Below are 15,401 nucleotides of genomic sequence, written 5' to 3'. Positions count from 1 at the left end.
TGTCTTGGATTTTACCTATTACTTCATCACAGGCAGAAGTAAGAGATTAGGGGGAATTTTAACAAGAATAAAGGAAAAAACAGTCTATATCATGTATCATGAAAATTAGTATTAGCAATTTTTGCTTTGAAACATTTTCTGTGTGATGCTAGTTGGGGGGCTAGAAACAGTAATTGGTGAATTTGATGACGTTATTGTTTTATTAAATGCTTGTAATACATTGTCTTTTCATCTTTATGCAAACCCTGAGAGTAAATATTTTTGCCTCCACTTAACTAAAGAAAACAATGAAGAGCAGGGAGCCTTTCCAAAGTCACTCACCCACCCAGCAGCAGAACCAGCACTTTGATTCCTCGTCAGGGTTTGTTAGAAACTTATGAAAAGTCCAGGAGAGAGACTGGTCCAGATGCCATAGTTAAAAACGACATGGTGAATTTGATAATTGATGTGGTCTATAAGTTTCAGAAATGATTTCTTTATGCTTTGCTCAATTTTCTGCGGTAATTTGTAAATTCAGTACCTCAGTATTTAAAATGGGAAGCGGACATGGACTGTGAACTAAGTGCATATCTGCGCTCATAGATTGGTGTTTTGTGGTTTTGTTTAATTTTAATTATTCTGAGATTTTTAAACAGTGGTCACTACGTATTAGTTTTTGCATTGTTTTTACATAGGTGAGCACATCTCTTTTTCTGGCTCATAGATGATTCTAAAGTGACATGTATAGGGAAATTTATAGCTTTAAATGCATTTATTTGTAAATAAGACAGACTGAAAACATATAAATGAGCATTTTAATTGAGGAAGCTCGAAAAAGAGCAAAAATCAATAAGAATTTAGAAAGCAGAAAATTAATTTAAAAGCAGTAAAAGTTAAAAAGCAAAAGAAAAATTGATAAAGATGACTGACAAAACTAACAGCTGGCTTTTTGAGAAAATAAAAATACAAACTTCTCTTAAAAGATTAAAAAAGTAATAAATATTAGAAAAGTAGACATATTACAAATAAGTAATGTACAGATTAAAATAAGAAAATGCTATATATAATTTATATCAATACATTTGTTATAGAGTAAATTTTATTTACAAAATGCTAGAAGAGGGAGAAAACCAGAATATATGAATAATTGTTAAGAAAATGAACAAGTAGTCAAAGTTGTTGCCAGTTGCACAAGGTTCTAGGTACAGACTACGTGGAGCAGCAGATAATCATATTTCATGCACAGGGTTCTAAGTAGAGAAAAAGATGGAAAACCATCCCAATTAATGTTAGGAGGCAAAATTTTCATGACAACGAAGTCAGCAAGAATTCCTCCAGAAAAAAACAAAACGAATATTAAAATAGTAATTATAAGCTAATCTCATTTATGTATATTTACTCAGAAATTTTGTATATAGACCCCAATAAAATATTTACAAACAAAAACAAGCACCAAATGAAGTTGTATTTATCTATAGAATGCAAGGATTGTTTACCATTAAAACTCTCTTAATAGAATCACTTCTTTCAACAGATTAAAAAAGACATATATATAATCATCTCCAGAGTTATAGAAAAAGAATTTGATGTATTTAAATGTCCATTTTGATAAAATATTACGAACTCAGAATAGAAAGAAACTCCCACTGCATGGTCAAATGTAGCTACAAACAATCTACGTGAGATATATTTAATTTTGAAGCTTTAAAGCATCCAGGGAAAATCAAGAACAAGATGTCTGTTTATTATAGTCATCACTACTCAGTAGTGCTGAAAGTTCTAGTTAACCTAGTAAGGCAAGAAACATAAGGAGGTATGAAAATAGAAATAAGGGGAAAAAAAATCATTATTTTCAGCTTATATGATTGTATACAAGAAAATAAAAAATAAAATACTGGGAATAATAAAAGAGCTCATAACTTATCTAGTTATAAATTTAACATGTAAATAAAACTGTAAGGATTTCAAGGGAATAGTTCTTCTTTTAGATGATATGATCTCTACCCAGAAAACTAATAGAATAAAAAGGAACCTTTAAAGCTACAATGAAAATTTAGTAAGACATCAAGACACGAATCAAATATTAAAAAATCAATAGTCCTTTTTTATACAACCAAAAAAAGGAAAATAAGATACCATTTATAATAGCAATAAAATGCATAAAATAGCTATATATTAGCTAAAGAAAGAATATACAAGACTTCTACAGAGAAATTCTAAAAACTATTGAAGATCATAAGAGCATTTCTGATAATTGGAATTTTACAGAAGGAGTAATTATTATAAAAACTTGTAATTCTTTTAAAATCATTCTATAACTTCAGTAAATTCCTAATTAAAATTCCAATTAGATTTCAGAAGCACTCAATAAACTTATTTTTTATTACATGGAAGAATAAATGGCTACTAATATCTAAATCAATTTTGAAAGAGACAAGCAAAGGCTTATTCACATTGAAATAAAGTCTTGAATGCAAAAGATAATACCACAAAGTTTATAGCATATGATATAGCAGAATATCTTTATGACCTATTAGTGGGGAATTATTTCTCAAACTCAATTCCTAATTTGGAAACTCTAGAGCCTTGGGGAGAAATGGCCTATGGTGGGTCGTTGCCCCCACTCTCCATACACAAACACAGTTCTAGTTAAACAAGGGCCCCTGAGGATGCTGGTATCGCTTGCTCCTGACCTTGAACATTGAGGAGTTGGCCCTTTTTAGGGGTCTATAACTAAGCCAGTTCCTGCTGGGCAGGGGCCCTGAGTTCTCCATCCCTCGGAGGATAGCAGTGGGCATGTCCAGGTCAGGGTTGGGAACAGCACAGATACTTCTGCTATTTTGCATCTTGTTGCTTCTGAACCACAAACTACAAAAAATGATGTTTTTTGCAAAAAAAATTAAATTAAATTAAATTAACAACAAAGCTTCTTGGGGCCACCCCCATGGCCAACTGGTTAAGTTAGCACACTGCACTTTGTCAGCCCAGGGTTTCACCAGTTTGGTTCCCAGGCGCAGACATGACACCACTCATCAGACCATGGTGAGGTGGTGTCCCACATAGCACAACCAGAGGGACCTACAACCGGAATATACCACTATGTACTGGGAGACTTTGGGGAGAAAAAGAAGAAAAAAACAAGAATAGGAAAAAAAGATTGGCAACATGTGTTAGCCCAGATGCCAATCCTTATTTATTTATTTTTTTTTTTGAGGAAGATTAGCCCTGAGCTAACATCTGCCAATCCTCCTCTTTTTGCTGAGGTAGACTGGACATGAGCTAACATCCATGCCCATCTTCCTCTACTTTATATGTGGGACACCTGCCACAGCATGGCTTGCAAAGCCATGCCATGTACGCTCCAGGATCCAAACTGGCGAATCCTGGGCTGCCAAAGTGGAACAGGTGAACTTAACTGCTGTGCCACCAGGCTGGCCCCCAGGGGGCAATCTTTAAAAAAAACTTGCTCAGTTTACTTTATAAAATTGTGGCTTTCTCTTCAATAAAGTATACACTGAACAAAGCTAATGGGTGAAGATTTGACAGAAGTGATTGAAATTTTAAAAATAAAAATAAAATACATGATTTTTTAAAACATATAAACGTTTAATAAATGACAATGTTTAAAAGAGTACTGAATAGGGCCAGCCTGGTGGTGCAGTGGTTAAGTTTGCACGTTCCACTTTGGCGGCCCAGGGTTCACTGGTTCAGATCCCAGGTGCAGACATGGCACCACTTGTCAAGCCCTTCTGTGGTAGGCATCTCACATATAAAGTGGAGAACTTGGGCACGGATGTTAGCTCAGGGCCAGTCTTTCTCAGAAAAAAGGGGAGGATTGGTGGCAGATGTTAGCTCATGGTTAATCTTCCGTGAAAACAAACAAAAGAAAATAAAAGAATACTGAATAGATGCATTAATAAACGAAGCATACATATAATATCTTTTGTTAAAATTAAAGTTCTACTCAAACTCATTGGTAATTAGAGAAATGCAAATTAAGACAAGCTATCTTTTTACACCACCAAATTGGCAAAATCTGAAAGCTGCAGAAGCCCTGCATCTGCAGGGATGTGGGAGAGGTGGAAATCCCCCTGCATTGTTGTGGTGAAGTAATTCTGGAGAGTTTCAGCAGTATCTCATCTAATGATGGCATCTTGACCCTGCAATACTACTTTCCAGCCATGCTGTGGAGGTGACCCACAGACAAAACAGAAGAAGATTGGTACAGATGTCAGCTCATGGGAAAGCTTCCTCAGAACAAAACACAAAAACAAAAAACACAATAGAAGCCGGAAATTAATGTAATGTTGCTTTCAGCAAGCTAAGACAATAAAAGTGAAGATCTAGAATTCTACGTTCATTAAAATACCCATCACAACTGAAGACAAATACTGCTTTTTGAGAAAAAAAGTGGAATAATTTGTCATCATACAAGGTAATGCTGAAAGGCATTCTTTAGGAAGAAGGTAAACTATGCCAAAGGAGGGGTAAAAGTAATTATGATGTTGGAAGTTAGCAGAGAGGCTTCATTTAGAGATGAGAGGAGTAATTTAGGGAGTGGAATAAGGAATTCTACTTCCTTAATGAATTGAACACCAACGTATTTTCTTTGTGATAACTCAATGATCTTTATAATTATGATTGTGCACTTTCTTGAATGTTCGTTATATTTCAGCAAAGAGTTCAAGTAAAGATAAGAGGTTTTGAAACATCTATTACACACAAAATTTTTCAGTTGGTGAAAAATAACTAGATTCTTGTTTCCTTTAAAAAAACTCAAATGTAGGGGCTGGCCCCGTGGCCGAGTGGTTAAGTTCACGCGCTCCGCTGCAGGTGGCCCAGTGTTTCGTTGGTTCGAATCCTGGGCGCGGACATGGCACTGCTCATCAAACCACGCTGAGGCAGCGTCCCACATGCTACAACTAGAAGAACCCACAACGAAGAATATACAACTATGTACCGGGGGGTGCTGGGGAGAAAAAGGAAAAAATAAAATCTTTAAAAAAAAAAAAACCTCAAATGTATTATGATTTAATTTGTACTGAAATTCTTTAGGAATGAAAAAAACGATCTGATGAATGAGAATGATTAAATAATTAACATGGTTATTATATATTAGTAGCAAAAGGAAACGAAAACTCCTTAATAATACTTGAACACATAGTAAGTATTTAAAAATGAAATATGATTAAATTATATAAGGATGAAGCAGTGGGACTATTAGAAAATATTGACATGCTGTGAATGAACATACAATATGGGTGATTCACTTTTTGGCAGAACAAAGTCAAGCATTCAGAGCACCATCCAAGAAAAGGTATTAGTATTCTTTTCATTTGGTAAGTACTATAGCAAATTATGCCAAATTATGGCAGAACATTTATGCAGAAGACTCGCATTAACAACAAATAATATAAAACATTGCTTACGGAAGTGAATACAAAACTAAGGAATTAAGATCATGGTAGATGAGATGAATCAAATAATTTTAAATAAAGTAAGAAATGTTAAATATTTTCCTTTAAGATTTGATATAACCTCAGAGTTAAGCCAGGTAAAATAATTACTAAATTTATTTATTTCCAAGTTTATATCTTTCCACATGAAACATCTTTTTGTGTGTTTAAGAATTTTCCCAGTATCTGAAATGACTGTAAAAGAATTATATAAATCATTCACAGACAAGTTACAAAAGCTGAATACAGACAAAAATGATTTGAAGAGCCAGCCATAAGACAGTGCCACCACACATGAAAAATGCAATCAACAACATTTGAAAATCCTTGAAAAGATTCTATGACATTCTATATTCTTTGATCTGTGAACATTCTTTTAAAAATTTTGGTAGTATAAGATATAGTGCAAATCTATGTTTAAGTAATTAAAAAATATCATACGAGAATAATACTATTACTTTTAGCTCTCGACTAAACTTTGGAGTGATTTGAAAATATAAATAAATATAAAACTAGAATCATTATTGATGTTTTAAAGAAAATTTTTATCAAGCTAATGTTGGTTTATGATATTATGTAAATTTCAGGTATACATCATTATATTTTAATTTCTGTGTAGACTACATAGTGTTCACCACCCAAAATCTAACTGTCATCCGTCACCATACACATGTGCCCTTTTACCCCTTTCAATCTCCCCCCTTCCCCTCTGGAACTACCAATCTATTCTCTGAGTCTTTGTGTTTGTTTGTTATGGTTGTTTTTAAAACCTTCCCCAAGAATGAAATTGTCTGGTGTTTGGCTTTCTCCATCTGACTTATTTCACTTACCGTAATGCACTAACATCCATCCATGTTGTTGCAAATGGGACGAGTTTGTCTTTTTTATGGCTGAATGGTATTCCATTGTATATATATATATACTGCATCTTCTCTATCCAATCATCCATCGATGGGCACTTAGATTGTTTCTAAGTCTTGGCTATTGTGAATAATGCTGCAATGAACATAGGGGTGCATATCTATTTTTGAATTAAGGATTCTATGATCTCTGGATAAACACTTAGTAGTGGAACAGCTGGATCTGACGGTATTTCTATTTTCACTTTTTGAGAAACCTTCACTCTGTTTTCCATAGTGGCTATACCAGTTTGCACTCCCACCATCAGTGTGTGAGGGTTCCCTTTTCTCCATAGCCTCTCCAACAGTTGTTATTTGTAGTCTAGTTAATTATAGCCATCTTACTGGTCTGAGGTGATATCTTATTGTGGTTTGATTTGCATTTCCCTAATAATTAGTGATGTTGAATATCTTTTCATGTGCCTGTTGGACACCTGTATATCTTCTTTGGAAACATGTCTATTCAAATCCTCTGCCCATTTTATAATTGGTTTGTTTGTTTTGTTGCTGTTGAATTCTATGAGCTCTTTATATATTTTAGATATTAACCCCTTATCTGGTGTATGATTTGCAAATACTTTCTCTCAATTAGTGTGTTGTCTTTTAATTTTGTTAATGGTTTCCTTTGCTGTGTAGAAGCTCTTTAGTTTGATGTAGTTCTATTTTATTATTTTTGCTTTGATTTCCTTGCCTGAGGAGACATATTTAAAAAGATACTGCTAAGTGCTGGCCCAGTGGTATAGTGGTTAATTTCTCATGCTCCACTTCAGTGGCCCAGGGTTTGTCAGTTCAGATCTTGGGTGCAGTCTTACAGAATGTTCATCAAACCAGGTTGTGGAGGATCTCACATAGAAGAACTAGAAGGACATACAACTAGGATGTACAGCTATATACTGGGGCTTTAGGGAGGAAATTGAAAAAGAGGAAGATTGGCAACAGGCCAATCAGGGCCAATCTTCCTCACTAAAAGAAAAGATACTGCTAAGACCAATGCTAAACTGTACTACCTGTGTTTTCTTCTAGGAGTTTTATGGTTTCAGGTCTTACATTCAAGTCTTTAATCCACTTTAAGTTAATTTTTTGTACGGTGTAAGATACTGGTCTAATCTCCTTCTTGTTCATGTGACTGTCCAGTTTTCCCAGCACCATTTATTGAAGAGAGTTTCCTACCTCTACTCTGAGTTCTTGGCTGCTTTGTCAAATATTAGCTGTCCATAGATATGTTGGTTTATTTCTGGTCTTTCACTTCTGTTCCATTGATCTGTATGTCTCTTTTCCAAGCAGGGATTTTATAGAAATAGAAGAAAAGGAATTAGGAAAGCTCTCTGTTTGCCAATCAGTGTTGTCTCCAACTCCAGCCCCACAGGTGCTGAGAAAGTAAATGTTCTTCTTTAAGGAGAAAATCAAAAAAACACAACATACCAAAACCTATGGGATGCAGCAAAAGCAGTACTAAGAGGGAAGTTTTATGGCAATACAGGCCTATTCAAAAACCAAAAACAATCTCAAATAAACAATCTAACAATACACTTAAAGGAAATAGACAACAGAAGAACAAATGAAGCCCCAAATCAGTAGAAGGAAGGAAATAATAAAAATCAGAGCAGAAATAAATGAAATAGAAATTAAAAGAACAATAGAAAGGATCAATGAAACTAAAAGCTGATTCATTGAAAAGATAAACAAAATTAACAAACTGTTAGCCAGACTCACCACAAAAAAAAGAAGGAAGACTGAAATAAATAAAATGAGAAATGGAAGAGGAGAGAATACTATGGACAACACAGACATAGAGAAGATTTTAAGAGAATACTATGAAAAGCTATATGTCAAAAAATTGGATAACGTAGAAGTGGATAAATTCTTAGAAATATACAGCATCCTAAAAGTAAATCAAGAAGAAATAGAAAATCTCAATAGACCAATCACAAGTAAAGGCATTGAAACATTAATGAAAAACCTCCCAAAAACCAGAGTTCAGGACCCGATGGCTTCTGTGATAAATTCTACCAGAGATTCAAAGAGGACTTAATACCTATACTTCCCAAAATCTTCTGAAAAATTGAAGAGAGCAGGGTGATTCCCAACTCATTTTACAAGGCCAATATTACCCTGATACCAAAACCAGGTAAGGACAACATAAAAAAAGTAAATTAAAAGTCAATATGGCTGATGAAAATAGATGCAAAAGTCCTCAATGAAACACTAGCAAATCAAATACAGCAACACATTAAAAGGATAATACACCACAATAAAGTGGGATTTATTCTGGTATGCAAGGATGGTTCAATATCTGCAAATCAATCAATGAGATACACCACATTAAATGAAGAATAAAAATCACATGATGTTCTCAATAGACACAGAGAAAGCATGTGAGAAGATTCAATATCCATTTATAATAAAAACTCTCAATAAAATGGGTATAGAAGGGAAGTACCTCAACATAATAAAAGCCATATATGACAAACACATGGCCAACATCATATTCAATGGTGAAAAAGTGAAAGCTGTTCCACTGAGAACAGGAACAAGACAAGAATGCCCACTCCAACCACTCTTATTCAATATAGTACTGGAGGCTTTAGCCAGAGCAATTTGGCCTTACACGACAAACCTACAGCCAATGTCATGCTCGATGGTGACAAATCCTAGAGGAAAATATAGACAGTACATTCTTTGACATTGGTCTTAGTGGTATCTTTTTGACTATGATCTCTACTCAGGTAAGGGAAAGAAAAGAAAAAAATAAACAAATGGGACTACATCAGACTAAGAAGCTTCTGAACAGCAAAGGAAAACATCAACAAGATGAAAAGACAACCCACCAACTAGGAGAAAATATTTGAAAATCACATATCTGACAGGGGTTAATTTAAAAAATATATAAAGAACTAATACAACTCAACAACAGAAAAATGGCCAACCCTGTGAAAAATGGGCAGAGGATCTGAACAGATATTTTTCCAAAGGAGATATACAGATGTCCAACAGGTTCATGAAAGGATGTTCAACATCACTAAATATTAGGGAAATGAAAATCAAAGCTATAATGAGATATCACCTCATACTCATCAGAATGGCTAGTATTAAAAAGATGAGATATAACAAGTGTTGGAGTGGATGTGGAGAAAAGGGAACCTTCATACACTGGGGAGCAGGAAGGTAAACTGGCACAGCCATTATGGAAAACATTATGGAGATTTCTCAAAAAATAGAATTACTCTAGGATCCAGTTATTCCCCTACTGGGTATTTATCCAAAGAACATTAAATCACTAATTCAAAAAGATATATGCACACCTATGTTCATTGCAGCAGTATGCACAATAGCCAAGACTTGAAAACAACCCAAGTGCCCATCAATTGATGAATGGATAGAGACGACATGGTATATATATATACAATGGAATACTACTGAGTCGTAAATAAAGACAAAATTGTACCATTTGCGACCACATGGATGGACCTTGAGGGTACTATGCTAAGCAAAACAAGTCAGAGAAAGACAAATACTTTATAATTTCACTCATATGTGGAAGATCAACAAACAAAAAACATAGATAAGAAGAACAGATTAGTGGTTACCAGAGCCAAAGGGGATGGGTGTAGGTTGAAAAAGGTGAGGGTGCACATTTATAGTGACAGATAAAAACGAGAATATTGGTGGTGAACATGATGCAGCCTATACGTAAGCTAAAGCACAATCATGTACACATGAAATTTATACAATGTTAAAAGCCAATATGATCTCCATAAAATAATTTTAAAAAACCAAATTATCAGTATTAAGAATAAAAGAAAAGATTTTACTAGATATCCTACTATTGAAGGGATAAGGTAGAAGTAGTATGAAAAACTTTATGCCAATACATTAAAAAATGTAGATTAGAAACAAAAAGTTTCTTGAGAAACAGTTTCCTGTAACTGAGATAAGAAGAAAGAAGACATCTGAACAGTTCCATATTAGTAATAATTAATATGATATTAACTAGTCAATTGCTATAATAAATGTGAAATATCAAAAATAAGGTGAAGTATAATCAGAAATATTAAAATAATTTTTCATTAAAAACCCTCTCACAAAGAAAACTCCTGGCTCAGAAGGCTTGTTAAATTCAACCAACATTTAAAGAAGAACAGCCAATCTTCCATAAAATCATTCAGAAAATAGAAGAGAAGGCAAAAGTTCCTAATTTACTTTACAAGGCCAGCATATCCCTAACACTAAAAACTTACAAAGAAATTACAAGAAAATTATACACCAACAATTCTTACAAACTTACACACAAAAAATCTTTAACAAAATTGAATAAAATATAAAAGTGCATAAAAAGATGATTATACAATGACCATGTCAGGTTTATTCCAGATAAGGAAGACTGGCTTAATGTTTGAAAATCAAGCATAATTCACTACATTAAGAGAATATAAGAGAATAATCATACTATTATCTCCACAGATACAAATAAAACATTTGAAACATTCAACACTTCTTCATGACAAAAGCTTCCAGTAAACTAGGAATAAAAGGGAAATTTTCTGAGTTTGATAAAGGGCATCAACAAAAATTTACAGCTAACATTGTGCTAAATGGTGACATTATAGGCTTTTCTTGTAAGATTGGGAGTAGGCAAGGATATCTGTGCTCACCATTTGTATTCAGCATTGTACTGGAGGCTCCAACCTAATTAATTAAGAATAAGGTTAATACATAAGAATTAATAAGGCAAAAGGAAGAAATTAAAGCCAAATACTGTAAAACAAGAAGCCTAACTATCTTTATCTGTAGGTGGCATGATAGTCTCCATAACAGAACAATCGTTCCTCCTCTGTGCTCTTTCCTCAGTCCAGACCCTGCCTAGTTAGTAGACAGTTTACAAAGTTTGGGGAAACACCAAGCTAGCAATATAATAAATCAATCCAGGACAAACGAAAATCATGAAACATCTTATTAAATTGCATCAATGAGTCAAACTATTTCTGCTTAATTTAAATTTTTACATAAATAGGAATAGTAGCAAAACCAACAAAAATAAAATTTATAGTGGATAAAACTGCATATAGTAACATTTATGTCTCTACAATTCAATCTGGGAAAATTTCACTTTGGTAGAAATAATGGCTACAAAAGAGAACTCCCAAAAGTAAAACCTTTACAGGTAAAATTGAACATTTGGTTTGCCGATTAGCTTTTACGATGTACAATTTTTTCATATGGAAAAGACTTGATCTCAAAGAATATGCTTTTAATAAGATATAAATAAAATTGGGAGAAAGAGAGATTATTTAATGTGGTTTTAGAATAACGGAATTAAATTGACTTAGAATTTACTTGGCATACTTCCTAACAGATATTTTAATTTGGAGATTTAAGTAGAGTGACTCCCAAAAGCTGGAGAAATTTGGATTTTTAGGTTACAAATGCAACAGAGAGATCTCATTTAAGGCTGACTTTAAGTATGAGAAAATATATGGGGGAAGTAGCCCAGAGTCAGACAAAATCCTCCACTTACAGCAAAGTCTTACTACAAAGCTCCCCACATCAATGAAGTTTACTTACAAGGCACCAAGTGGAGCTTGCCTGCTCTTCTTAAAGTGGTGGGTTAAGATAAGGATCCCAACAGATGAACAGCTGTTAGTGCAGATGGCTGTCAGCATCAGGCACTGGGCTTTTCATTCAGAATGCAGTGAAACTCAGCGGTACAGCGTTTTCAGAGGAAGAGCTGTAACTTGATGGTTGTGAATACCTACATTTCACCACTAGAGGTCACTGGGAGTCAAACAGTTCCTGAACAGACTGTGGGATATTCAAGTTTCCTATGAAAAGAATGTGATTGATTTTGTGTATATATTTTTGTGTTTGTTTGCTCATAAAAACCTGACAGGGGCCAGCGCTGTGGCCGAGTGGTTAAGTTTGTGCGTGCTGCTTTGGCCACTCAGGGTTTTGCCAGTTCCAATCCTGGGTGCGGACCCTGAGCACGGCTCATCAGCCATGCAGAGATGGAGTCCTACATAGCAGAACTAGAAAGTCCTACAACTAGAATATACAACTATATACTGGGGGGCTTTGGGGAGAAGAAGAAAAAAAATTGGCGACAGATGCTAGCTCAGGGCTGATCTTTAAAAAAAAACCTTACAGTCAGACACGTCTCGTGTCCTGCCTCACATCTTCTCAGCCAACTTTTCCCCCTGATTCATTGCTAAGGAACTGGCGACAGATCCTAACTTCTGCTGCGCTGCTTATCTTTTGCATTTTTACATGAAGGCTTTTCTTAGGATGTGGTTGGGACAGCTGTGAGAAGCTGGTCATCACTGTGGCTGCTCAAAACTACAAGATTAGGAGAATTGACACCCCTTGCAACAATCCTTGACTATTAGGGGCCAAGAGTCATGCATATGTGATCCCTCAGTGGACAATACTGAGGCATGATCTGCATGATTCCTCAGAGGGTTCCAATGGGATCAGATCCAGGTTTTCCATAGTGGTGACCACTCTGATAACGCACCATTGTATTGGCTTTCTCTCCTTTCCTGTTTTGCTCTTTCCAGGGCCCATTCCTCATACCAGGTATCATGTCCCCAAATAAAGTCTTATCTATAAATCTCCCCACATCAGTATAGTTTACTTTGACTTTCTGTTCATTCCTGTTTTAGAGTCTGCTTTCTGGAAGGAACATAGGCATAACTCACCACCCTGACAAGAATACTTTCAGCACTCAGAATTCTCCCTCATGGCTCCACTTCTCAGTCAACATCTTCTTAAAGACAGCAACTACTCTGATCTTGATCACCACAGATTACTTTTGATTCTGTTTTTAAAATTTATCTTACTAGAGTCACATAGTAAGTCCTATTTTGTGTCTATCTTCTTTCACTCAACTTTATTTCTGTGAGAATTATCCACGTTGGGATACGTAGCATTAGTTCGTTGTTTTCACTTCTGTGTAGCATTCCACTTTGTGAATATAGCATAATTTATCCCTTCTACTATGGACGCACATTTGAATTGTTCCCAGATGTTAACTACTTTTTCTTTTAGGAAGATTAGCCCTGAGCTAACTACTGCCAATCCTCCTCTTTTTGCTGAGGAAGACTGGTCCTGAGCTAACATCCATGCCCATCTTCCTCTGCTTTTTATATGTGGGACGCCTACCACAGCATGGCGTGCCAAGCGGTGCCATGTCCGCACCCAGGATCCAAACCGGGGAACCCTGGGCCTCCAAGAAGCGGAACGTGCGCACTTAACCGCAGCGCCACCAGGCCGGCCCCAGATGTTAACTATTTTGAATAATACTGCTTTGAACACTTTTGTACATGCCTTTTGTGGACGTAATCACTCATTTCTCTTGGGAATACACATGGCAATGGATATACTGGGTCATAGGTTATACATGTTTTTTACATTTAATAGATACCAGCAAACTGGTTTTCATTGTACTTATACCAATCTACCTTCCATTTCTCCACATCCTCACCCATATTTGATATTATTAACCCTTCTGATTTTAGCCATTCTGGTGGGGGTATAGTGTATCCAGCTGCTATTTTAGTTCATATTTCCCTGTTGACTCTGGTACTTACATTTTCATACATCTATTAGCCATTTAGATACACTCTTTGTTAATTGTTAGTTCAGTTCTTAGTTATTTATGTGTGTGTGGCAGGGAAGAAGGTCAGTGTCTTTCTTATTGATTTGAATTTCTTTATATTTTCTAAATACTAGTTCTTTGTTGGATGTATGTATTGTGAATATTTTCTCCCATTCTTTGGTTTACTTTTCACTATCTTAAAGTTGTATTAGGATGAAAATCTTCTCACTTTAGTGGGATACAGTTTGTTGATATTTTTCTTTGGCTATTGTGATCACCTCCTGTAAATTATTTACTCCTACTCCAAGTCATGAGATACTCTCCTTAATCTCAAAGTTCTCAAGGTTCTCAAAGTTGAGTGGGCATCAGAGTCATCTGGAAGGAGTTTAAAGCACAGATTGCTGGGACATACCTCCAGAGTGTCTAGTTCTTTAGCTCAGGGAAGAGGTCCAAGAATTTGCATTTCTTACAGCTTCCAGATGATGTCAATTCTGCGGGTCTGAGGATCGCACTCTGAAAGCCACTGCACTATTTTAACTTTGAGAAGCTTAACTATTTTACATTTTACACTTAGATCTACAGTATACTTGGACTCAATTTTTGTGTGTGGTGTGAAATTAGGTTATAATTTTATTTTTTCAATGTTAGTCAATTGACTAATAACACTAATAAGCAGTACCAATTATGCTGTAATTTAGGTGTCCATCCACAGATCTGTTTCTGAACTCCTTATTCTAGTCTTTTCTTTTATAAGTCTATCCTTGTGCCAATGCAATATAATAAAGTAATGCTAATTACTTTAGATTTAATAAATGTTGATAACCACTGGAGTAACTCTTCCTACTTTCTTCTTCTTCTTCAAGTATATCTTGTGAAACAAGAGGAAAAATAAAATATTTCTCTTTGGGCTTAATAAAGAAAAATTCAATTTATTTGTACATTTTAGAGAAGAGAGATATTAATTTAAATATAAACACTAGGGCACCAATTATTAATAGGAAAACAATGCAGAATTACAGACTTTTTGGATGTTAAAGACTACTTTCATAAGCCATAGCAACAGTCTCCTCTGTCTAGAGAGCAATGAGACATCTCTGTTAAAAACAACACATTTGAAAATCAAGAAGCTTTTGAAAAGTGAAAGAAGTGAAGAAGATTTTGAAAATTGAAAATATCTAGTGTTATGAGTTGAATTGTTTCTCCCTAAAATTCATATGTTGAAGCTCTAACCCCCAGTATCTCAGAAGGTGAGTGTATTTGGAGATGGAGCCTTTAAAGAGACAATTCAATTATAATGAGGCTTTTAGGGTGGTCCCCAATGCAATCTAAATGGTATCCTTCCAAGAAGAGGAAATTTGGACACACAAAGAGACACCAGAGGTGCACGTGCACAGAGGAAAGATGTTGTAAGGACACAGCGAGAAGATGACCATCTACAAGCCAAAGACAGAGGCCGCAGGAGAAACCAAATCTGCT

General features: G+C 35.2%; 1 long non-coding RNA gene across 1 annotated transcript in view; it reads right to left on the bottom strand.

Moving 5' to 3' along the window:
* LOC111773503 (uncharacterized) overlaps positions 1-12,032 on the bottom strand; it is a 32,928-nt gene extending 20,896 nt beyond the window's left edge. The window contains exons 1-2 of the long non-coding RNA XR_002808001.2: positions 11,897-12,032; positions 10,987-11,020 (exon numbers count right to left, since the gene is read on the bottom strand). This is a non-coding gene — a long non-coding RNA (uncharacterized lncRNA). The remainder of the gene's footprint in view (positions 1-10,986; positions 11,021-11,896) is intronic.
* Between the last annotated feature and the right edge of the window lie 3,369 nt (positions 12,033-15,401).

Source organism: Equus caballus, chromosome 5 (genome assembly GCF_041296265.1).
Source record: "Equus caballus isolate H_3958 breed thoroughbred chromosome 5, TB-T2T, whole genome shotgun sequence".
NCBI lineage: Eukaryota > Metazoa > Chordata > Mammalia > Perissodactyla > Equidae > Equus > Equus caballus.
Note: the sequence above shows the minus strand (reverse complement) of the source record. Positions and strands in the feature narration are given on the sequence as shown.